Source organism: Artibeus jamaicensis, unplaced genomic scaffold, assembly GCF_021234435.1.
Source record: "Artibeus jamaicensis isolate MK-2021 breed Jamaican fruit bat unplaced genomic scaffold, CSHL_Jam_final contig_354, whole genome shotgun sequence".
NCBI lineage: Eukaryota > Metazoa > Chordata > Mammalia > Chiroptera > Phyllostomidae > Artibeus > Artibeus jamaicensis.
Window position 1 is genome coordinate 21,742,409 of NW_026521803.1, and position 26,899 is coordinate 21,769,307.

Genomic DNA, 26,899 nt, shown 5'->3' on the forward strand with positions numbered 1-26,899 from the left:
TGGTCTCTTAAGGATGCTTGGAATATTTCCTTATTTGGATCATTGCTCAAGCTGCAGTTAGTACTCTGAAATTTACTCTTTTCTTCTCTGCTCTTGTCTGAATTCTTTCTAGTTTTCAATGCCTTTCCCAAGGCTCTCCAGAGCAAGGAATTCTTTTGACGCAAGCCATATCTGGTTGCTTATCTTTGAAGGACATTGTGTCCTTCACATCTTTTTCAATTAAATAGAACATATTACTGCTTTTTATAAACTGAGGAAGGAATAAACGGTCTTTTAGAATTATCTTCTGACTTTTTTTATTTTATGGAGATTAATCTGCACTTGAATTGTAAGTGGAGGTTTCAGGGAGGAGGAATATTCCACACGGACCATAAAAGACAGTAATTCAATAAGATTAGAAGCACTAACCTCCTGATTTTCTTTTGGAATGACAAAGGCAGTTGAAGTGGAAGGTGAGATGAAGTGGGGAAAAATACAAATTTATTTATTAACACCCTCCGTCTCCTGCAGAGCTTACAGGATCCCATGCTTCCTTTGGTCTTGGCTCTTCATGAGTTTGATCCCCAACTGAAACACTGCATTTTATTTTTAATTTAATTTTTTAAGGATTTCTGCCTTTTGGGAATGCATTTAGACTTTTGAGGACATCTGTCTGTCAAGAAGGATAATGACATTTCCAGTGCATATTCACTGAACAGGAATCTTAATCTGAGGCAGGACCTTAGGGGTTCCATGGAAAAAACGGAAAGTCATGCTCATCTGAGCCTGATCATTTTAGGAAACTGGTCATCCAGCTGCAGTTAGAAGCAGCTCCTGACACAGAAGTCAGCAATTATCTCTTATACCAGGTGACAGATGGTAGGAAAGCATTCTCCTAGGCCCAGAAACTTGGCTGCTACATCTGTGAAGACATTTCTCATCTGGCTTCCTTGCATATGTATAGTATGACAGGCTCCAGTGTTGTCAAGGGGAGCAGGCCCCTGCCATCTTGTTCAGGCCTTGTTCTTTGCTTAATCAGTGCATCTTCAATCTTCTTCCACTAAGCTCTAGGTAAACCAGACACATAGAATATAATCAAGCAAATAGTGTACATATGTGGCATTGGTACACACACCAACATGCTTCAGACTCTCACTTACCTTTAGTGGAATAATCCAGTACAGGGAATCCTATAAATTTGGGAAAAGCAGAAGAAACAAGCATATATTTAAGCAATCAAAACCCACTTTAACTTCGATATTCTTCTGGAGGAATATTTGATTTTTATCATCGTCACACTGGTCTTTCTCATCAAACTTAAAGTTTCTTGAGGCCAGGGACTTTCTTTTATTCATATGGTCATTTTAACAACACTTTTATATATGCTCATCAAATAAATGGATGAATTAACCAACTAATAAATTGGTTGAGAAGACAGTACTGATACTTTCCAAATAGACAGACTTTTATGGTAAAAGAAAAGGGAGCTTTTTAATCGATAAGAAGCCCCTGGGTTCTTGAAGGTGGAAGGTAGGTATTGTTGAGGAAAATTCTATGCTAGTTTAGTGGAGAGAATTGATTAGAGCCACAGATACCTGCCAACCCAACCCAAATGCTTGTCTGGATACCAGGTTATGGTCTGATTAAAGGCCTAGAGGGTTTTTTTCCCACAAGTCTCCACCAGCACCTATTCCTACCCACTTCTCTACAGGCCCCAAATCCCAGAGAATTTTTCATTTTGACAGTATTTGTGTCCATTTTTATTTCAGGGATTTTGCTGCGTACTTGGACCCCTGTTGACCTCCAGATTGAACCCCCATATGCAAGACTCATTCTTACCTTGTTTTTATCTCAAGCCTGACTCATGACCCTGCGCTCCTAAGACCTTGGCTGTAAGACTGAACCCCAGAATTTGTGACAACTGCATATAACATAACAGGATGTCTTACACACACATTCTTACTGTATTTTATAAACATTACAAATTCCTTTTTTAGGAACTCGATGAAACTTAAATATAATTAAATACTCTTTCTGCCTTTTAAACAAGCTGTTGGACAAATTTATCCATAAAAACAGCATATGAGTTCCATGTGACAGTTTCAATTTTAGTAGAAGCTTTTTGACAGCCAAAGGCTGAAGTGTCTTGGGAAGTTGACATTTACATGCAACATCATAGGGGCGTGTGGCTTCTCATAACCCATGAGATTTTGTTTGGCAGTTTTATAATGGACATAACTTTGAGTCACATAGAACACCAGTGCTTTACTTGCATTTCTTTTTTGATTAAACTTATAGTCAATTTTTTTTCATTAAATGGAATATCTGTCAATGGAAGTGAAAAAAGAAAGTCTGAAATCTTATCCAAAACCTCATGATGCATGTTGTTGGGTGCCTAAGTGACAGGCCTTCATGAAATACTGATCAGGTCTTCCAGCCCATCTGGTTTAAGAGAAATATGTTGATATGTTTCTGAGATTTGGCAATTTATACCCCCTGAATTGTTTTGCTTGATGAGAGATTGTACTTTGTTCTATCACATACTAACAATGATTTTTTGTTTCAAAACTATATCCACTCTGTGACTTTTGAAAACAATATGACATTCAGACATTGAACTTAAAGTGGATAACAATACCGATGACTTAGTCAACCTTGCAATAAATGGGTGAATACCATTAAGCAAAACTAATTAGGTTGGTGAATTTCCAGGCAATGATGAATTTATCTGAGCTTACTTACTATCTAGCAGCTGACAAGTGTAACTGAAGAAGCATCCTGGTTTCATAAAAAAATGTTACAACACAGAAGTATGTGTCTTGGAATCAAAGAAATAATAGATCAAGGAAAAGTTCATGTTATTAATATTAACCTAAGTATCCCCAAACCTTACTAGTCTGTAGCTATGAATTGGGGAATCTGAGCATGTATAACCTAGGAGATAGCAAAACTCTGTCTCAGAGTTTTCTGTTATTTCTGGGCACTCCCAAGGATATCTTATGCTTAGAAACTCAATTGCTTGTACTGTTCTCCTTCTTCCAGAGTTGCCTGTGTCCTCTGTGAAAACATTTCTTTCTGGGTGCCCTAGGGTATGTGGCAGGGTCAACCACTGTGCCACACAGTGCCGTGCCCCCACCACAACGTGGCTGTCCCTCAAGGGTGTGAAGAGAGAGCCTTTTTGCCTAACTCTGTAGCTCCAGTCTTGAGTTTCAAAAGCTTCATTGTCAGTAGAGTTATTTCAGCTACTCTCTGTCTGTGACATATTTCTCTGTAAGAGGAGATGTTAACCCCATGGTTGGACCAAGAGTACAGACAAAACATCTTTCTCTGTTTCTAAATCTTACACAGCCTAGATCTTAGGTGTGACAAGTCTATCAACAGGCTGGCAGGGTTATGATGTGTGAATATTTGTCAAGAGCCTACCTAGTCCCAAGTGTTAGGAACCTATAACACAGTGTAAAAAATCTCCCCAAACAGATTAACACCGAGAACACAAAACTGAAGAAACACAGTTTTGATGAGTATTATGAAAGTGAAGAATGCTGTGCTTTGAGAGAAAGTAGTAAGATGTATGTGTTTTGTATGGGAATAGGATGGCCAGCAAATCAGAGGCATAGGTGAGAAAGTGAACTTTATGCACCTGAGCAGGAGCCAGGTAGGTAGAGGAATAGCATATGTTAAGCAGAGCATTAACAGGGGAAATTGCTCTGGGCTGGAAATGAAGCTGGCATTTTCCAGAAGTGAAAGAGAGACTCTGTGGCTAGAATTTCTGGACCAGAGATGACAGTGATAGTAATTTAGGTGAAATAAGGAAACATAGCTTTGAAGGCCATATTCTATATGCTCTTAATTTCTATAGGGAATTATTTATTTTATTTCATTTTAATTTTTTATTGTTTTTTTCCATTACCATTTACCCCCCTCTCTATTTAATGTATTCATCTTGATCAGATTTACTTTAAAAATTAATCCTCAGGGAAAGTTGGCAAGGCTGATGCCAACATTTTATCTGTGTGTGTGTGTGTTTTCCCTTTTCTCTGTTTTAGTACTCAGGTCCCAGAAAGGTTATTTTTGTGGCTGAGATCAAGACACAAAAGGATAATCTGGAACAAATTTACCTTGTGAACCCAGGCTAATCTATGTAATCTTCAATTGAACAGTTTTTAAGTGAATGCATATTCGTGTTTGATTTGATTTCAGACCTTTCCTTTGAAATCAGGAATATGTGATTATTAAGTCTGAGCATGCTCTTGAACATCCTGAAGGAAGGCAACATGGACAAACACATATCTGATCTTGTGTAGCATCTGTGTGTTAAGAGTAAGGAAGCAATAGTTACTGGATGAATTGTAGGAAGGTTTCAAATGATTCAGTTTGTAATGAACTGATTTGGTTGGGGCCAGGGGAGTTCAGGGGGGGACATTGCATAGTTGATCAATTAATCAAAGTCAAAATTTAATTGAACTCCCAACTTCTGGGATATACATCGCCGCCACCAGAATGCATGAGAATGCCTAGCTTTGATAAAGTCAATGCCAGTTGTGCACTTACTCTGATAGGGAACATAGTCTGTGCCTCCAAACATCTGATTGCCAAGGTGAGGCACCAGCCCTGCAATGCTCAGTCCCCAGGGACCCTACCTGTGAACTCAGTGACCTGGTTTTGCTGAGCTTACAAATTTCCAAGCCAGGGCTCATATCTGTACCTTGAATTCTAGTTTTTTTCATTAACATTTACTTCTTTCCTAATATTGTTGCATAAATCTGACTAGTTTAGTAGTCATTAGCCTTTACTAATATTTTTTTAAAGGAAGCTCATCTTGAGTCAAGATATAAAGAAATAAAAAGTCCTTGGTTCAATGTAGTGTTTTCTCATTAAATTTCAGTGGTCTTGATAACTTTTCAACTTAACCTTGATTTTCTTCCTAATACTAAGAAGAAAAATACCTTCAGCTACTTTTTCATGAGGACAATTATTCAGGATCTCTTAGTGCATGCTGCTGTAAGAACATGAAGAGAGTTAAATAGGCACTCGCACTGACCTTGAGTAGTTTATGATCTAAGTAGAACATTATGATGCAGAAATATATCTTCAGGGAATGCATTAGAGACCTTACATTACTTATGTGTTTAAATTATGTGCAAGAAACAGGTAAGAGAATTTAATTCTGTAATGAAGAAGGGAAGAACTTCAGTTTGAGGGAAAGTATCAAAGATTAGCAATGAGTTTGGGAAGACCATTGGAAGGATAAGCTGTTTTAGAAGTGTCTTTTTAGAAAGAAAAAGGATTTCAGTGAATCACGGCCACAAATTTCAAGCATGAGGATTTATCTTAGGAGAAATCTTGGCGACAGTTATCAGATCTGTGAATGATGTTGTTCATAAGTATATTTTCCTACAAAACATGATAGGTTGGATGGTAGTGCATACAGATTGCAGTTGTTAGAATATAAATGATGGGATGGAACTGTATGTGTTTGGGTCAGCTATAGAAAGGTGTACTGGGGAGGCTGGACTTGGACTACATGTTAAAGGATATGTAGAAAATTGACCAATGTAGGAAAATAAGTAGGGGCCATTAAGCAAAATAGTAAAAGAGCAGATGTATTTGGGGAGATTTATTGGAATGTGTAAATTTGGGCCAGGTGATGGAGAGCCATAAATGCTACAGAGCAGATCCATATAACTGTCTCATTTTAAAGTAAAAAACCTGGGAAGAGGAGTATCAGCATGTCATAGGAACCATTTCTTTCTTCTGGTCCGGGAGCCAGTCTGCCTATAAACCCTCATTATCTCCAACTTCCTTTGTGTTTTCAGTGCTCTCCCTTCTTGTCTTCTTCAAGTTGGACGTAACACTCCCATGTTCTGGGTAATAGAAATGCCTTGGCTTGTATCATATTTGCAAAACACTGTCATACACAGACTCAGCCAGGGACAATTGACAACTAATAGTGTGCAGATTCGCCCAAACCAGGCAGGGTAAAAAAGCGAAGGCCAAATCTCTGTTTTCACAGTAATTGGTTTAGTTCTGTCAAAAAAAAAAAGATGCCTTGTGATTTGTATCTGGAATTGCCTACACAGATTATCTAAACCTAAAGAATGATTAGACATTTAAATGCAATTTCCAGTACTTCACATTACTTAAATTATCATTGTCTTTTAAAGTTCAGCTAAACATTTTCTCTTGTACAAAGCTTCAGCTGAATGTTTAATACAAATGATAAATCCTTTTTCTGAATTCCTAAGTTTGTTCTGCTCAAAACTTTGAATTATATTTTCTTCAACAAATAGGTCACATGGGCCTTTAGAGAGATAACTGAGCCTAACTTTTTTGATCATTTCCTTAACTGTGGTCTGCATATAAGAGTGAGATTGCTAATACATTATTAATAATCAGATTCATTCAGATATATGAACTTCCCATTTCAACTTTTAGTAATTGGAATCATTTTGCCATGGGCCCCGAGCCACACCATTCCACGGATAAAGTCCTGTTCACGTCGTTCCTCCAACCCACTGCCATTTGGGAAAATGGCACCAAATAGTCTGACTTGTGAAATGAGGCTGACAATTTCTGCTTTTTCTTTCCACCTTCAGTCATTTTAGGAAACAATACAGACTAAGAAATGAAACTCTTTGAACTGCCTGGAGGAAAAAAATCTAACTTAAATCCTTTGTATTATTAACCAAACTCCAAACCTGAAAGGCTTAGTTTTACTTTGAAACTTCAAATCCACCACATTCTTGAATAGTGTGAGCTTGACAAATCCTATCCCCCTCCATCTCTCATTCAGGCAGCTTCTGATCCTGCTGAGATTGTGGGGAATATATGACAGAAGCAGGGCCGAGGAAGGGGATGGGGTGAGTGCCGGGGGTCAGGGAGTTCACATTCCTCAAATATTCTGGAACTTCAGTTTTATCCTAGGAAGAAAAGAAATGGATCATTGAATGGGGAAAGTGGTTGATGTACTCTACCAAGAATAAAATTGATAATACTCGATCAGTTTGCTCTCAGTTTGGGCTGTTTTATTCTTCCTAATGGAACACCTTTGAAAAACGGGAAGCTACAAGCCAGTCTCCGCCTCCAGTTGTTGCATGCCAGGCCCTCTTCTCCAAGGCTGGCACTCAGTGTGTCTGTTCTAACGTGGGGTAATAACACATCTCTATTATGTTAACTTCATGAAGGGGTTAAATGAAAGTATAAGTAGAAATGGAAATATTCCTGGATAAAATAAAAGAGAAATTGTATGATTTTGTTGATGACATGATTAGTAATTACTGCTTCTAACAATTGGCAGGAAATTCTATCATTTTAAAGTATTGGCTTGCGTTATAATATTAACTTTCTACCTGTACTGTCTCCTCTCAGAGTTTTGAAGAAGACTGAAGGGGTCATTTATAAATGAAAATGAACATTATGTCCATCTTCCCCTTTAGCCTACATACAGAGATAGGCAGAATCGCTCTGAAGGTTTACTCGTGACAGGAGAAGAGACATAGAAGTTTGATGACAAAGTAATTTTAAGAGATTAACTTTGCTTAATTTCTCTGACCTTGCCGGAAGAGGTGCAGCCGCACTGAGTCCACAGAGTGCTGCAGCCAAGCTGTGTCCTGCCTGGCGACTCTTCAGCAAAGGCAAATGATTGGCTGTCATTGTTCTTTGTTCCTGTACACAGGATGATGCTCCCCCTTTTCCTGCCTCTCCTTTCTAACAGCGTAGGCCTGCTCTTCACCTGGAAACATCAATGTCTCTTTATCTGTCTTGCTAACAGGAAAACTAAGATGTTGAGAACCAATTCAACCATGGCCTTATGTAGTCACTGCACTATGACATTTTACCAATGCAGGTGTCATGCACTGGTGTGAATACTTTAAGGGATAAATATTGAAATATTAAAAGTGGAATGATCTTCTATCATATAACATTGTCCTCTGGCAAGAATTGATACGCCATGTTGGTGAGCAAGGCCTACATGGGGCCTTTCCCTATTCTACCATGTTCTATGGAAATAATTTTTAAAAATCTAACTGTGATCACTTTCTGTAGTTTCCAATCACCTGCATTCTTATTACTAGTCTATATTCATCCTGTTGATATTTCATATTATTAATGTTTAGTTGTCTATTTACAGTCTTCATTGACTACTGATTCTGTGCTAAGCACTGGGAGAGCGATATAAAGTGAGCCAAAAAGCAATTTTTATTTTCTGTCCTCCTGGTACTTACAGTTAGTGTGGAAGAAAGAAGTTAATCACACAAATTATATTTGAATTTAGGGTTTCAAAAATGCCTTTCACAATTGAATCATTATATTTCATAAATGTATAATAAATAATATATTTTACATGAGGAAGGGGTAACTAAATTAAGAATTACTAGGTAGAGTAGCTGCTACTAACAGAGTCTAGGGGAGGATGGGAGAGAACTAGAAAATGTTTTAGACAGAGTGGAATAGTGTGATGTAGCAAATAAAAATATAGGATGCACTCTGTTTCTGGAAAGATGGAGTGCTTTTCTCCCTTTTTACTAAATGCAACTATGAACCATGGTCACTGCATATAAAACCAATTGAAGAAGCCTATGCAAAGGAGAGAGAAGAAGGCAGACCTCTAGACTCAAGGAACAACATGGTGTGGTGAGTTCCCTGGGTTTGCTTTTTATCTCATACACTCTGTGTTTGCAGCTGAGGAACTCAGAAACCTAGAAATGTCAGTGACACAAATAAAGCCTCAACAAAAACTTGATATTTTTAGCTAAAAGATTAGAAAAGGGGCTGACTAGGAAGGGATAAAACATTTAGAAAATAACTTTTCCCTTGAAGCCGAGCACCACAGAATAATCTATGGTTCCAGCCCCAGTTCTTCTAGTGAAAGAAGGCTGAGCAGGGAGCCCAGACTTCCACTTGACTTCTAATCACCGCATGAGGCTGTAACGACTTCTCTGCCAAGTAGTATCAGTGATGGCCAAATAGAGTTCTGGGACTTCCAAAGCTGATGACAGGAATTGAGGCCACTCCTTGACCCACCATTCCATAATATCAGTAGAGATGATCTAAGAAGCCTGGACCTTCACCTCTACCCACAAGTAACAAAGCACTTCCTCACCTCTCCACTGGGGTATTGTCAAATGAGGCTGGTGGAGAGTCAGGACTTTTACCGTCATCCAGCAGTATTAAGGCCACTCCCCACTGTGGTGTCAGAGACCATGTGGGGAACAAAAGTTATCATCCCCAATCAGCAGTAATAAGTAGTATACACTCCCTCCCACAGTCATCTACTTGGATGGCAGTGAAGAGAGAATGGGAAATTTAGATTTCTCTCTGTATCTGGCCATATAAGGTGACATTTCCTTTCGTTGCTGTGCAGTGTCATAGGAACCAGCTAATACAGAGGGTTTAATGTAATCCAGAGTCTCATAGAAGAGTGAATATATCCAAGTTGCACTTGAAAATCATTTGTCATAGTAAGAATGAGGAAAATCTCACAGTAAATGAAAAAAGGTAATAAATAGATATAAATAGTAAGAATATGAACTAAGAGTTACGTAACAAAGATTTTAAATCACTTATGATAAATATGAGTAATTATGAACATACTTGAAGCAAATGGAGAAAATAGAACACCTCAGTAAAAATAACTCAGTAAAAAATAACTCAGTAAAAAATAAAAATAGAAAAATGTAATGAAGAACCAGGTGGGAGTTTTAGAATTGACCCAGTGACTCACAAATAATGCTCAGTGGATGGAGGAGACAGAAGAAAAAATTAGTGAACTGGGAGCTAAAACAATAAACATTACCCAATCTGAACACAGAGACTCATGCCAAGACACATCATAATTAAACTAAAAACTAAAGGAAAAAAGAAAAAAATCTTGAAAGTGCCCTATGGGATAAAAACAATTGAAATAGTATATCTTTCTCATTAGGAACCATGGAAACAAGAAGGAATCTTCAACTTGGATATTATACCCAGCAAAATGTTCTTCAGGAATAAAGAGAAATTCATGATATTTCCAGATAAAGTAAGAGGACTTATTGTCGGCAGATATACTCTAAGAGAATGTATAAAGGATGCTGTTTAATGAGGAAGGAAACAGTAATATAAGGAGCATTCAAAATCTGGACTATAGAAAGATCATGGTGAGGAAAAATATGGGTAAATACAGTAGGCTTTCTTTATCCTGTTGAGTTGTCTATATGCAGAGGAAATATTTAAGACAATTTTAATTTAAAAAGTAGAGTGTAAAGAGTCATAAAGGGAGGCAGTATTTCTGCACTTCATTAAATTGAGAAAATAACAATATCAAAGACTATGATAAATGGTATTTATATAATCTAACAACTAGAGAAAACACTAACACAGAAACTCAGAGGTATGCCCCTAAACTCTACAGATAAAGCAGAGTAAAACAGTAAGGCAGGGCAAAAGAGAGCAGAGAAACAAAAACAGGTGAATAAAGAGAAAACATGAAACTAAATACAATGCCAGCCTTCAGCCTTAACATATAAAAATCATATTAAATTTAAATGGACTAAGTATATTTACTAAAAAGATTGGCAGAGTCCATTGGAAATATGATTTGACTATATGCTGTGTACACAAACTCACTTTAAATCTAATGATTTTGGCAGATTGAAAGAAAAAAGGATGGAAAAAGATATATTATGAAAAGTTTAATAAAACAAAAAAAGCTGGAGTGGCTATTTTTATATCAGATACAGTAGAATTCAAAGCCCAGAAAATTATCTAGATATAGCAGAACAACATATATTGATAAAAAGGTCAATCTATCAAAAACATATAGAAATTCTGAATGAATATGTACCAAAAAAGTTATGCCAAATATGTGAAACAAAAACCGATAGAATTGAGAGAAGAAATAGCTAAATCTATAATTTTACTCGGAAGAGCTAACAACACTCACTGAACAATTGATGGAACAACTAGGCAGAAAATTAGCAAGTATATAAAAGAACTAAAGGAAAATTTCAACCACAGGAACTGTTTGACATGTATAGAACACTCAACAATAGCAGAATACATACATTTTTCAAGTGTCCACAGAAGATAGATCATATCTTGGATTGTAAGCAAACATCACCATATATAAACAAATTGAAATGGGGTTCTCTGACTAGAATGGAATTAATAAGAAAAAATATAACTAGAAAATCTCTAAAACCTGGAACTAAGTAACCAATGAGTCAGAGAAGTGTCAAAGGAAATGAAAATAAAATATGAAATTCAGGGAAAATGAAAATACCATATCAAAATTTGTAGAGAACAGCTAAAGCAATCTTGTGAGAAAAAAATTATAGCACTAAATGCATACATTAGGAAAGAAGAATAGTATCAAATCAAAAATGTAAACTTCCAGCTCAAGAACTTGGGGAAAGAGCAAAAAAAATAAACAATAAATACAAAAACAAAAATAAGTTAAGTTGAAAGCAGAAAGCAATGGAGAAAATCAGTATAACAAAGGGTAGGCTGTTTCAAAATATCAAGAAAATTGAACATCTCTGGCAAGACTGACAAAGAATGAAGAAAGAAGACAAATTATCAGTGTTAGGAATAAAGTGCTATATTATTTCAGACACTGCAGACATCAAAAATATCATAAAAGAAAACTATAAATGACTCTTCACATATACATTTGACAACTTAAACAAATAGACCTTTACCTTGAAAAACACGAGCTGCCACAGTTTACCCAGTATGAAATAGATCATTTGAATAGCCTGTAACTTACTAATGAAACTGACTTTATAACTTTACAGCTAGCACCCTTCCCCCCCACCAAAAAAAAATCCCCTGGCCAATATAATTTCATTGGAGAATCCACTAAATGCTTAAGGATGAAACCAGTTGATGTATGAAAACATTTGAGATAATTCAACATCCATTTGTGATAAAAAACTCACAGAAAAGTAGGAATGGAGGTAAGTTTCTACAACTTGATCAAGAGCATTTACAAAATAGCTGTAGCTAACTATCCTTCAAGGTGAAAAACGGAGTGAGTACTTCCTCCCAAAGGTCAGAAACAAGGCACAGACATCTACTGTTACCACTCGTATTCAATATAATACTAGAAATTCTAGACAGTAGAGTGAGGTAACTAAACAAACAAAGGGTAAGGCAAAAGTAGGTTTACAGTTAAGGACATGAAACAGTTTATTTTTGTGTTATTATTTATTAATTATTATAATATTTCCATATGAACAACTGTAAACCTATTTTTGCTCCATCCTATTTAAATGAAAAATAGGAAAGAAAAAATAAAATTGTCCATGTATACAGGTACCACGATTGTTTCTATAGAAAATGCCAAGGATTCTACAAAAATATAAATAAAATAAAAATTTAAAAAACCTAAAACTATTGAGTTCAACAAGCTCACTGTATATAAGATAATCATGCCAAAATCCATCATATTTCGTACACTGAGGAGTGGAAATGTGGGCATGTTCAGGGCCCAGCTAACAAAATAAGGTGTGTTTAGCTTAGATGTTTGGTCTCCTAAACACAGCCTCTCTTTTGAGGCTGGAGTATGTGCGTCAGACTGCATTCCTTAGTCAGTGTTATTTCTGTAACCAGTCTTCTCAGAAAAGTGGGGAATACCCCCGTTTATGCAAAAGCAGGATTCCTTTCTATATATTATTTAATGTACAGACTTCTTGGTTTCCTTCTCTCATTTTCTCTCCCATTTTTGCTTTTTCTCTTTTTCTAATTCTCCAAAGCCCTGTTTTATATGCTAGCAGAACTTAAAATTGAAGAAAAAACTGGGTTTAAAAAATAGTAATTTCTATTTTATTCCAGCTTGTGTCTCATGAATAATTTATTTCTGCCATCATATTTCAAGAATTCTCTCTTCCTCAAATTGTTTGTAAATACCCTTTTCAGAGCTTTAGTTTGGCCCCAAGCATTCTTGAAGATGAGTCATCTGAACTCTCTCTAGCTTGTTTGCACAGAGTTCTCTTTCTATTTCCAAATCTGTCCCTCCAGTTTGGGAAATCTAGTGAGGATATACTACAGGGATGCCATACCCTGGAAAGTCAAGGGATTATTTAGAGTTTTTACACAGAGAAGTGGAACAGGCTTTACTTACTGAAGGACACTGTAAAGCACATGTTGGAATGCAGAGAGGCATGTTCAGCTGCTGTTCATGCTGGAGGTGCCTGGAGTGTTCCCACCCTCCCAGCTGTGCAAGGCACAAAATGTCATGTAGACATCATCAAGAATGAGACCTTGGCTTATCAGTCATCTCTGCCTCTCCTAAGTCTCTTCTGTGTATTGTGTGCATCGGGTATCTCTCCTATCAATTCAGCTGGGCCTTTCTTTTGTAAAAGCAACTTTCTTTTCTTTGAGTTATTGCTCGCCTAGAATTTTCATAATAAGTTTAAATCAAAATGAACAATCTGCAAAGAATATAGAATGACAGTGTATTGTACCTTCTCATCTTGGAGTCACACAGATAATGAAAAATGAGTGATAACGTAGTCTGTGCCATGCTAGGGCACTCTGCATTGTTACAGAGCTACAAAGGAGTCCCACAGAACTTATGAAGCAGGGAGCCAGTGAGAGCCGTGAACACTTTGCATTGCACAGTAAGTATTATAGCTATTCTGGAAAGTTCATAGTGGGATGATCACAAGTCTTTGCCTAGAGCACATCTCCACAAATAAACAAAAATCGAACAGGAACATCTTCCTCCTTCACCTTGCTAGCTGGCCATAAGGAGCAAATCTATTCTTATTACCTCTTGGTATGGACCTAATGGAGTATGTTTTTAATGGAGTTGAAAGGGCTTTCACTGGGAATAGGAATTTTATATCAGACTAATACCTCTCCATTCATGTGTTATCTGGCATGCACTGATGGTAAAGAATTTGATAAAAGAAAAACGTGTACAATTCCAAAGGGTCAGGAGAACCACTGCATTGCCAAAACTGATGAGGGTTGTGCCTGATATGGGGATCGGCGCATGGTATAGGCACACAATGGTCCTCTGTTGAGTGCATGAACCAGAAAGGAAAGTGGAATGCTCTGAAAATAATTTCCCACCTTATTATGCTTTTGCCAACACCAAGCTTATTTCAAATCAGGAACACTTTTAGCTGAAGATGTCTTACAGCATCTGTAACTTCTGCCTTGGTGACATCTGTATTCCCCTGCTCCTTTTCAGTGCTCTAAGCTACATTCAATATCTTCTTGTTTGATATGTGGATGACATGATAATTTCCTAGAAATTTTCCTGACTCAAGTTCCCCTTCTCAAACTCTCTACTCTGAAGTTGACATTCACAAAGCACAACTTTTATGAATTTCCCGTCAACGTCAATGATTTTTTATTACCTACAGGATATCATCCAGCCTCTTTAGGACAGTCTTTATATGCCCTGTAAACATTTGACCCAAACTACTCTACAGCACTAACCATGCAATTTGTCCACACAGTGCTTTTAACACACTTTTACTCATCTGTTTATTGTGCCCAAATGTGCCTTTCCCATCTTTGTTTAAAGTCCTAAAGTTTCTTTAAAAGAATTTCATCTCTAACTCATCTCTCTTCTTCATTAGATCTTCTCTACTCCCAATTCCCAGCACTTTGTGGTCACTTTCCCTTAGAACTCCTGTAGTATTTATAGTTGCACTTACTGCTGATGTGGCACATTTCACACCTTATCCTCCATTGCCATGTATCTTTAAAATTCTGAATTATGGTGGCCCGACTAGACTGTAAACACCTGCTTTGGGGACTCTGCTTCAAAACATTTTTTTTAAACTTCAGCCCTCAGCATAATTTTATTCATTTAATAGAGTCCCAGGAAAATGCTTTTCTTCCCCACCCCCCACCCCTTACATTTCATGATTCGGTAAGATATTCATAGAAACATCATTGCAAATACATGGCCCACTGGTGGCAGGGGAAAGATTTAATCTTTGGATGTGCTGACAGGTGGTCAGCTCTCTGGACCTGCCACATCTGTTACCAGCAGATAGTCAAGAATCCCATTTCCTGAGCATTAGGCACATGGATGAAGAGGTACCAACCTAAGACTCTATGTGCCGAATCACAGCCTAAGTGTTTCAGTGAGCAACACAGCTCAGCAGGGGGATTGTGCTCCCAACTGAAAGCTTGACAACAAAAAATCCTTCATGCTTGTGCATGCGATGCAGACCAGTGAAGCCTCAGTCTAGGTATTTATTTTCCCCTTGGAAGCCACTGTGGTTAGATTGAATAATGTAGGAGCATCTCAGTGGCCTCCATACTGATGGGAAAGAATGCTGTTGTGTGTATGCTGTAACAGAAATAATAAAGTAGTAGAGGGAAGACAGTACTAAAAACACTGGATTTGTAAAATTTGGGATTAGTGTAGTTTTAGCCTTTCATATGAATTACATAATTTTTATTATGGTGCTAAGATGCTACGGGTAGATATACATGGTAGACAGTGGGGATGGGGAAAGATTAAGTGGGAAAGAGCATTTCCTACATTTAAAAATCTTGTTAATACAAATACAGAAGTATGAGACAAATTTTACAGAGAACTAGACCTGGAGCCTAGAAATCTATGCTCTAGAATCAAGAGTCTAAAAACTTGAACTTAGTGGGAGGCCTTGGAAAAAACCATTGGTCTTCCCTGAACCTCAGTTTTAAAATAGACATAAAGTTAATTTCTTTGACAAACACATAGGATACACACATACACACACACATATACACATATGTATATTTTGATAGAATAGTTTATGAATTATTAAATATAATATGAAAATTAGATGTTGTATTTATTGCTATTATAGTACGTACTGAGGGCCTAAACTAGGGTTGTCCAAGTTGGTAAGTGTTCATAAGGAAGGGCTTTTTACAACCCATGATGCATAGGAAGAATTTCTGAAGATGCAAATGGTCCTGTTGCAGTAAAAAGGAGGAGGAAAGGCGTTTTGAGCTGTAATGTACATCATAGAATTGTCCTGAAATGATACATGGTGATGAACAGTAGGCATCAAAAAAATCAACACTTCTTTTTATTTGGGCTCAGTTTAATGTTCTGGGCTAAGGTTATACTGATGAACCAAGCATCACTGGGCCTCAAGAAATTTACAAAGGGAAGGAAATCATTATACTAAATGAGACAGTTGATCCAAGTTTGACCAGAGGGATAAAAACGTAAGGGTGTGCACCTGTTAACTTCTCATTTCTCCCTACTTCTAATCAGATATCTCTATGTACCTTTTAACTTGACTTAGCATTTACTTACAATAAATTCCAGCTGAATTTTTCTCACTCTCCTTTCTTTTTTTACCATAGGTCTCTGTATCAGAGATTGCCTGGTAAATGTGAATTATTCTGGTCAATAAACAATCATTATAAGAAGACTTTTTTTAGAACCTTAAATCTGAAACATAGTTTTTAATTTATTAAAATATGCTTATGAATAGTACTGTCAGACTTTGGATCATGTCAGAGAATGAACTGTGGCATTATGGGGTAGACAGGGAAAAACTAAGATCCGATAAATGTGCCCCAGAGTTTAGAGAGACCCTTCCAAAGCAGGATGTTCTATAGTTAGCATCTGCAAGGCCTGTTAGAGGGCATGGACATGTCCAAATGGGTCAGCAGAGCACCATAATGGGCAATCTGGCAGGTTTTTCTCAGCAGGCCAGTACTGAGAGTATAGTTGTGTTTATGATTAGGAAGCTCCATTAGGCAAGACAGGACCCAACAGCTAGAAGGACCAAGGTGACCGGCAGGTGATCTGGCCGCAGGCCAGCGTACAAGGTCTAGTAAATTATGTGTCACTCAGTTTCCTCTCATTCTGTACCTTTGCTTGTACTATTTTCTCTGTCTGCCACACTGCTGACTACCACCACTGCCCAACTTATCGTCCAATAGGTCTCTTATGGTCTATGCCAGGCTGTACCAATTCCTCCTTGCTCTCTGATTGTTAATTGTTGCGTTTTGGTTATGTGCTATTGTCTCCTCTGTGGTCTCCTCACATTTTTTTAAGCACACCACATTGTGTTGTCTTTGTCACCAGGCTGGGTTTCCCTCCTCTGCATCGCAGAACCGAGCTTGTTGTCAAGCCCATGTTACTCGGTGTTTGAAGAATAAGACATGATTAATGGGTGGATGGATGGACGGACAGGTAGAGGCCTGTCTAAAAGAACTAGAAAATAAAGTCGGACATAAAGACAACATTAGAATTGGGATATAAGGTTACACTCAATAATCATCAGTAATGTTGTTATGATGACTTTCAAAATGTGGCAAGGCTCAGGAACATTTACTATGTTCAGGTTAGGACTGGTGGTGCAGCTGAACAAGTTAAGTGAGTTTTCAAGGTTTCAGAGCTAGTAGGTGGTAGGGAAGTATTCACATAAAAGTTACTCTGACGCTACATACCCACTTCCATTTACATGCTTTGTAATTTCCCCAGGACAGAGGAAGTACAGTACGTCCATAATTATTAAGACCCCAAACCTCAAGTTACACATCCTTTTAATTAATGATGCCAAGAAACTGCCACATTAAGGAGTATCACTTTTGAAAACATTAAATAAATATAATATTAAAAATAAATTAAGCACAACCAAAATATCCTGTAGTAGATGAGTGAACTGGGTACATCCAGACAGTGGAATATTATGCAGTGAGAAGATGGTGATGAGAGGTTTGGTCAAATAACTATGTATAATAGGACCGATGGTAGTCAAGTTTCTTACTGTTGGAGAAGAAGTTGTAATTATGGAAATGGAGAAAACTTGTATGATCTCTAGTTATAAGATGGAAGATAGCAGTGCAAATTAATGGGGATTAGATAGTTAGATGGTTTTGTGTGCATGCCAGTTTTCTGGGTTTGTCCACTGCAAAGACCTGAGAAAAGCAATAATGCAGCAGCCCTGAGAACAGCTAGAGCCAGTATCTTGGCCTCTAACAACTGCTATTCTCCAAGCTACAAGAACCAGGAATCTTTGTGGAAATGGCCTAGTCTAGGACTGAGGGAAGAGAAGTTTAAAAGGAGACTTGAAATGTTTAAAAGGCCACTCAGAGAATGATGGGGTCACTTCAAAAAGGTATCGAAGCCAACTTCAATGACTTGCCACTGGTCAATAATTAGGGGTCATTTTAGTGTTAAAGTACATGATAATAAGGGATTACCATCTCTTAAATAAAGTAGGTAACCATGCATGTACAGTCATATAAATTAATTAATACAAAGTGTGCTGTGGGATGGGATGTTAACGTAGATTCCAATCACCTGTCCTCAAAATACTTACTTACAAAGGGAAAATAATATCTTCATAGTGAAGAAGCATGACAGGCGATCTAATTAAGGGGTCAATGTGAATATCATCATTAATGGTACCAATTAAAGTGGTGTGCTACCTTATGGGATGCAGCCAGAACACATCACTCTGATAGTGTAGTCAGTGATGCATAACTTGATGTAATCATGAGGAAGCTTCAGATAGACTCTGATTGCAGAATCTGTCCTACAGTCTTCAACCGTGTTGAGTTCACAAATGCCAAAGCTAAAGTAACTATTTCAGACACAAATAGACTAAGGAGATGTGAAAATTAGTGCAGTGTGTGATTCTGAACTGGATATTTATGTTAGAAAGGACATTATTTGGTCAATTGAAAATTAAGTGAGGTCTCAGTATGAGATAGCATTGTATCAATGTTAATTTTCTTATTTGAATGGCTGTGTTTTGGTTATATAGGAGAATTTTCTTGTCAGAAATACTTACATTCACAGCTAACATAGCTTCACTTTGGCAACTCCTTTTGAAATGGTTCAGGAAAAGATGTCTTTGTACTCTACGTTCAAATTTCTGTGAGTTTGAAATTAATTATTTTTTTCTTATATAAAAAGCAATTTTCCTTCAGTCTCAAAACCCAGACACATTAAAAACCTTGACCAGGTAGGTGCGAGAAGTTTATGAACCATTTAACTGGCCGTGGTCTACATTTGTAGAAGTTTGTATTTTGATTTGGAACTTCACATTTGTATTTGATAACTTAGGATCTTGAAAGATATTGCATTTTATCATGGCTTTATACTCTAATAGTAAATCTAAAACTTAATAAATCTAAACAGAAATGAAAATCATTAAGCATTTTAAAAGGTTATTTTAGGCTCAAATTTGCTGGACTTGTGCCTCGCAACTATATGATTAATTGTGAATTAATAAAGCAAAGACTGTATATAAAATACTAGGAATATAGCAGTGATGGACTAGGTTTAATTGATCATGATCTTGATGTAGTTTTCAACTTTCTCTGCTAACAGAGACCTCTAAGTTTACAGACTTGTTAGCATTCAGTCATTCCATTTTTCTATGCTTTTTCACATACATGTGATGATAAAAACTGAAATGAAACACTACTTCTAGAAAAATCTAATTCCATCTTTCCCAGCAGTAGGTATATTTTAGCCATTTGAGTAGCAAGACCAGAGGAAAACTATTCTTGTTTTGGACTATTTTTGTGTTCCAGAACCTTAAATCATGTTCATATCATGAAAGTATGTTTATTTTATTATTTTTTAAAGATTTTATTTATTATCTTTTTTAGAGAGGAAGGGGAGAAAGAGAGAAGGAGAGAAATATCAATGTATGGTTGCCTCTTGGGAGTCCCCTGCTGGGAACTGGCCTGCAACCCAGGCATGTGCCCTGACTGGGAATCAAACCATGATCCTGTGGTTCGAAGGCCTGCGCTCAATCCACTGAGCTACACCAGCCAGGGTATGAAAGTATGTTTAGTATAACACGTTATCTCCTTGGTGCTTTTCTTGAAAGGATATGTTGGTTATTTTTTATACTAATAATATAAATGTGATTAAATTAGAAAACAAACAAGCAAACTTTCCCATGGACTCTTGCTGCTTAGTGGTAAAAATTTCAAGTCTCAGAATAAAATGACCAACTCTCTTAAATCAGTGGCCACAGTCTCTGCCCCCTGCTAAATAGAAGAAAAAGAATGGATGAAATAGTTAAGATAAGTACTAAGGAATGACATTTTCTAAAATATGGCAAAACTTTTATAACTCCACACATTCATACATATCAAATAAGCTTGGGTAATTGAATCTTAGCCATTTGCATTAAATTTCTAAAAGCCATACATAAATTTGATTGTCTGTTAATGGTCACAAAATACCAAATTAACTGCTGAGCACTTTTATTTGGAGGATGCACAGAAACCTCAAGTTTGCCATAGCTAGGGGAATGTGATTTTAAACCACAATGAGATAATGCTGCACACACACTGAATATATAAAATTAAAGCAACAAAACAGCAACAACAACAAAGACTTTGCCAAGTATTGTCTTGTTGGCACCTGTGTAGACATCCGGACCTTTCACACACTTCTGGCAGGAATGTTAAATAGTACAACACTTTTCCTAAGAGAGAAGAAAGCATAAGTCCACACATATTTCTGTGCACATGTTCGTAGCAGCCATATATGTGAATAGCCAAATTGGAGACAACTCAAATGCCTATCAGCGGGTGAATGGATAAACAATTTATGGCAGACACGTGCAATAGAATACTACTCAGCGGCAAAAAGTAATCAACTATTGATGTACACACAACATGGCTGAATCTCAAAACAATTATGCTGAGTAAAATAAACTAGACAAACATACATACTTCAAGAGTTCATTTATATAAAATTATAGAAGATGCAAAATATATTAGTGATTGCCTGCATAAGGAAGAGGGGGTGAGAGTGGACAGGGGTAGGTAGTAGGGAAGGATTACAAAGGAGAAAGAGGGAACTTTTGGAAATGAAAGATATGTTCATTATCTTGATCGTGATGTTAGTTTCACAGGTGTTTACATATATCAAAGCTCAGCAGATTGTGCATTCTAAAAACTATGTGCAGTTTATTTTAGGTAAATAAAATAAACACATAAGACTGTAAAAACAAAGAGGAACATGGCCAAACTCCAGCTTCTTCCCTCCACAGTTTATAAGTTGGCACACATCTTTTGTACCCATATCTCATTTACTGTTAGCATATACCAGTTACCTAAGGTAGAATTTGAAATCATCTTGGATACCTTTTTCTCATAACCTCCATCCAAATGTTCACTGAATCCTGCCAAGTCTGTCTTCCAAAATCAAAGAATCTTTCCAGCCCTCTTTATTCTTACACCTGCTAGTTTGGTAGAGATCTCCTCTGTGTCAGAAAATGTCAGTTCCCAGGACAAACCTGCCTGAAAACTGTTTTTGAGCAGCCCATCAGCTAAGACTAGTTTTACATTTTAAATAGTAGGAAAAAAGCTAAAATAATAATATCTACAACACATGAAAGTAATATAAAATTTAAATTCGAGTGTTTATAAATATAGTTTCATCAAAACATAGTTATGTTCATTCACTTACATGTTGCAGAGGACAGGTTTTGTGCTACTGCAAAAGCAGAATTGAGTAAAGACAGCCCAAAGTATTTACTACCTGGGCCTTTACAGGGAAAATTTGCTGGCCCTGTCCAAGACCATGTCTGCTGTTGGTTATTGCACTGATCTCATAATGTTGGCCTAGATTCCAATGTCTTCTCAGCTTTATCCTCTCAATGGCTTCCTTGGCAATATTTAAAAAATACCAAATTGCTAATACCATTCTTATTCTGTGAAATACCAATAGAAAAAAGTTCAGATTTCTCATCATGGTTTACATGGCCTTTCACAATCTTTTCTGCCCAAAGGCAGGCAGCTATCTCATACCAACATTCTTTGTACTCCCTTCATACTAAAATTTTCAGAATTGTCCAAACACACATTGCTCTAGTGTAACTCTTTGCTTTTGCAGTCCCATCTCATGCCATTGAACAAATAACCTACTGAGACTCCAAACTTATACTTGATGTTAAATGTGTTGAGGCTCTCATGTCAGTCCATCCCATTTAAGTAGTAATTTGTTTGCCCTCATTTTTGCTCTATAACATTTCCCGCATACTTTTAATATATATATACATATATATTACTGCATTGAGTCAAGTGTTTATATGTTAGAGTCTTCTTAAAATAATAATTGTATTTTATATATCTTTTTGTTACCTAACTAATGTCAATACATGCTTTGTAAATACTTACAGAAATAAAATCAAAAGAAAAAAGAAGAGACAATAGCGTGGGAGGAAGCAGAAAGGAGAGGGTAACAAGAAAAAAGAAAAGGAAATAATGAAAAAAGAATGAAAAGAAAAAGAAGTAACATATGAAGGAAAAACAAGGAAACAAAAGGACAGATAGGGTGAAAAGAAAGGAAGAGAAGGAATATTAGAAGGGAAAATATTAGTATGGAAGAAAAAAGATAAATGAAGAAAGAAAGGGAAAGAAGGGAAGAAGGACAGAAAAGAAGAAAGGAAAAAAGAGGAGAAAGGAAAGGATGAGATAAGAAGAAGGAAGGGAAGAGAAGAAGAAAGGAGATAAAGGATTAAAGGGAAAAATGAGAAAAGACGGGAGAAAAGGAGGAAGATAAAGTTATTAATCAAATTAAAAGGAAGACAGACATGAAAAACAAGGTTGAGCATGATGGATGGATAGATGGATGGATGGATGGAAGGAAGGAAGGAAGGAAGGAAGGAAGGAAGGAAGGAAGGAAAGACAAAGGATGGAAGCTAGAGTAGATGAAAGAATTAGGTCAAACAAATTTGGGACCCCAATACAGAGGTTCTACTTCACAGAAAGCAAGGGGCATATTTTAGAATACATATAATTTCATAAATGAAAATATCCTGAAAACACCCTAAGAGAGGTATCTTAACCTGCCTATAGGGTTATATTATAGAAGCCCTTGATACCCTGTTTGGCAAAACTTTTGGGTTGGATTTTTAAAAAAATCTTCACCCAAGGATATGTTTATTGATTTTAGTGAGAGAAGGGAAAGAAAGAGAAGAGAAAAATTGATGTGAAGGAGAAACATCAATTGGTTCCCCCCCATATGAACCCTGACCAGGAATCGAACCCACAATCTAGGTATGTGCCCTGACTGGGAATTCAACCTGTGACTTTTTGGTGTATAGGATGACTCTCCAGCCAACTGAACCACCCCCTCAGGGCAGTATGGATTGGCATTGGAAGTGGGATTCTATGATACTTTGATATGACTCATTGTTGCAGTCTTCATGCTCCAGTGACAAACTTTAGCAGCATATATGATGAAGAGTGTTCCTGAGCTTTCCCTAGAGTCTTTAGATAATATGCCTGGCATTAAATATTACATATAGAAATAATCATCTGTCACTATTCACAGTTTGCTATAGACAGGAAAGCAGATACATGTCTTGGACATCATAATACTGACAGAGGATTGTAAAACATGGGAGAATAGCATATTGAATGAAAATCAAATACTAAGGATTTGCTTTAGAGTAAGGGCATTTCAGCAAGTTCTTATCATGCCAGGTTCTGCCCCCTCCCACAGCAGAGATAGAGTTTCTAGTAAGAGTAAGACACAGTTACTATTTGTGAGAGGAAGTCATTCTGCCTTAATAGGTGGAGATTTACTTCTTTATCTCCCTTGTCTTTTTCTCTCTCTGTCTCTATTATTTGATATTAAATGGGAAACTTGGGCTTCTGATTTACTTGGACTCCTTGGGGGTATTGTCATTATCTTTCCTTTCCCAATCACAGTGGTTTGGGCAGATATGTCATTTAGGATTAAGGTCAATGATTAAGATGAGCAATGAGTACTCCAAATAAGAGTGGGTTTAAAGAAGATATGTATTTACTTTTTCTCCCACAAAATTTAAGATGTTTGAAGTCCAAGGCTGACATGGTGTCACTGTTCAACAACATTCTCAGGGGTCAGACTCTTTCAGTCTGCTGTTTGGCATCCCTATGGTCGGACATTGTGGTCCAAGATGGCAGCTGGGTTTCTCATTTCATTTATCAGCAGGAAGGCAGAGAACATAGAACAAGGAGCAATGGACATGCATAGCCCTGTCTTCAGGTATTTGTGTGGCCATGACCTGAACATGCTAATAGGGGCTATGAGAGAAAAGAGGGATAATACTTGGCTGTTTGGGAAACAATGAGCAGTTATTGAGTCAAAGCAACAGGAGTCTAGGCTTCGTGGCAGGTATTATTGCATGTGCTGATCTTAAATGGATTTTTGTCTCACTTTTTCAGGGTGTGAGGAATGTAGTAATGTGGAAGAGAATCATCTATTACTTACATCTTACCTTGTGTTACAAACCAGCCACCTTCCATATGGACCAGTACTTGGGGTTGTATTGAGATTCTGTTTCTTCTTCTGTCTGTGTGTATTCAGCTGTGGCCTCAGGGAACTGGATTAGAGGAGTGGTGATTGAAACAGCAGGATCTAGACATTGCTAGATCCCACGTAATAACATCATCAGAACAACCATAAAACCTATACTCTCATTCTATTCTGTTCTACACAGCTGGAGACCCAACCGATCACTAAATCAAGGTTCATTGTTTTGGCTTTCAGGCTTTCATTTAGGCTCATAAGACTTCTGTATATTAAACATCAGGCAACTGATAAATTATAAAATATAACACATTATTATTATTGACTTCAGAGTATTTTTTGAACAAAAGGATGCTTGGTCTCATTGGGAAGGAATGTATGCTTTTTGTATACACAAGTAATAGAATATATAGATTTAAAGAGGCTCTTGCCAAAGGGGAAGACATTAAAAAAATCATGTAAACAGATGCAGCTCTATGCTGAGACATCTGGAAGGAAACAGCCTGAGAGTCCCTTTGCCCAGAAATCTGGTGTGGAGTTTGGATGTGTGGAAAGGGCACTGAAGTCTCACAGTGGCCTTCATGCTTGAAATGGGTCATGTTCTGAAATCTTTTTGGTATAGTCTAGCACCGATGGGAAATTGTGGAAACCGAGAATATCATAAAAGACATCACGGTGCCCCAAACCTAATATATTATGATGTTGGCAGAAGAGTTTATGAATTATTTTATTGTTTATTCCAGTCTAGTTAAATTTAAGTGTATATCACAAATTGTATTCCTCCTCATCCAATTCTTGCATTATTTGGGAAAACTATCAATATTTTAAACTCGCAGTTTTTACCGTCAGATGAAACCTCCCGTTTTATAAATGCTCTTGGCCTTGCAGTTTGTAAATGGAATTAACTTATATGTTTGTCCTGCCCTAATCCCAGAATAGCAAATTTATAAAGGGAGCAGCTAGGCTGGAGCTTGGTATTTCGCGGTTCTTTATATTTATCACGTGTAAAATTGAAAGAATGCTAAATAAGATGTGAGAAGGTTGCAGAGAGGGTTCGCTATAAAATTCAGCTTATGTCTAGTTTTAACTGCTTTCCTTCCTCTTCTCCCCATCCTCATGTTACTGCAGTTTCCTGTCTTCATGGTCCCTACCATTCAATTTTGAAGGTCCTTTAATCACTCAGTTTAGCTTTCAAAATATTGAGTCCAGGACTGAACACAGTATCCTGGGCCTCGTTAGACCTAAAAGGAGAATACTGGCCCTGTGCTTACCTACCTTCTAATAAAATATAAAGCCTCCCCTTTGATCTCCTGCTCCAGATACATTATATTGCATAAGCGATCTTGACTCATCTCCAATGAATGAACAGCTCTGCAAAGGCTCAAGTTGCTTGACAATGACCTCTTGTGTGTGATGTGATTTCCAAGCTCCAGAGTGACAGTGGTTAGAGGATTTAAAAATAGATTTTTAATCCGAAAGTGCTTGGAGAATGTCATGGAGGTTGAATCTGCTGGGGAAGTGTGTTTCCTGGCTGGTCTGTTTTTCATGTTTTATGGATTCGTTTCAGTAGCAAAAGCTTGTCATCTTTGATGGAAAATTTAACAATATCAGACAAAATGTTCCAGAGTCATTCTCATGTTTAGTCCAGCCAAGACTTGTTTATCAACTGATATGATCAGCTTTTGCAACTTTGTCCTCCCAGATATCAACATAAAATGATTAGAGCCAAAGCTTCCAAAGGTACATCTTCCATTATCAACCCAGAGAGTGGCCAACATGACTGAATTTGTGTAAATCTTTCTAGAAACTAAATGTGTTTTCCTTTGCCTCTCCCTCTCTAGGGTCGGAGTTTAGTGCCTGCTCTTCCTCTGATTTAACAAAGTACTACTTCTTTCACATTTCAACAGGTTCCTCTGAGACCAAGTACTGGAGATTTGGTAGGCAAGCCTGTGCCTATTGTTTTGTCCCTTTCCTTAGTTTTAGATTCTGTTTGTTTTCCATTTTGGCTTTGTACCCTTTACACTTTTGTTGTTGTTTTTTTTAGTCTCTCTCTATCATCTCTATTTCGTTTTTTCTAAAGGGCATTGCCCATATTATAGGAGCAATGCCTACACAGTTTTTTAAAGTATATTTTACTGATTATGCTTTTATAGTTGTCCTTTTTTCTTTCCCCTTTATTTCCCTCCACCCTGCACCTTCCCTCCCACCAGCATCCCCCCTCTTAGTTCATGTCCATGAGTTGTACATATAAGTCTATGGCTTCTCCATTTCCTATACTATTCTTAACCTCTCCCTGTCTATCTTGTACCTACCATTTATGTTTCTTATTTCTTGTACCTATTCTCCCATTTTCCCTCCACCCTCCTCCCCCTTCCCACTGATAATCCTCCATATAATCTCTATTTCTGTGATTCTGTTCCTGTTCTAGTTGTTTGCTTAGTTTGTTTTTGTTTTTTGCTTTTTTTTAGGTTCAGTTGTTGATAGTTGTGAGTTTGTTGTCATTTTATTGCTCATAGTTTTGATTTTCTTTTTGTTAGATAAGTCCCTTTAACATTTCATATAGTAAGGGTTTGGTGATGATGAACTCCTTTAACTTGACCTTATCTGGGAAGCACTTTATCTGCCCTTCCATTCTAAATGATAGCTTTGCCGGATAGAGTAATCTTGGATGTAGGTCCTTGCCTTTCA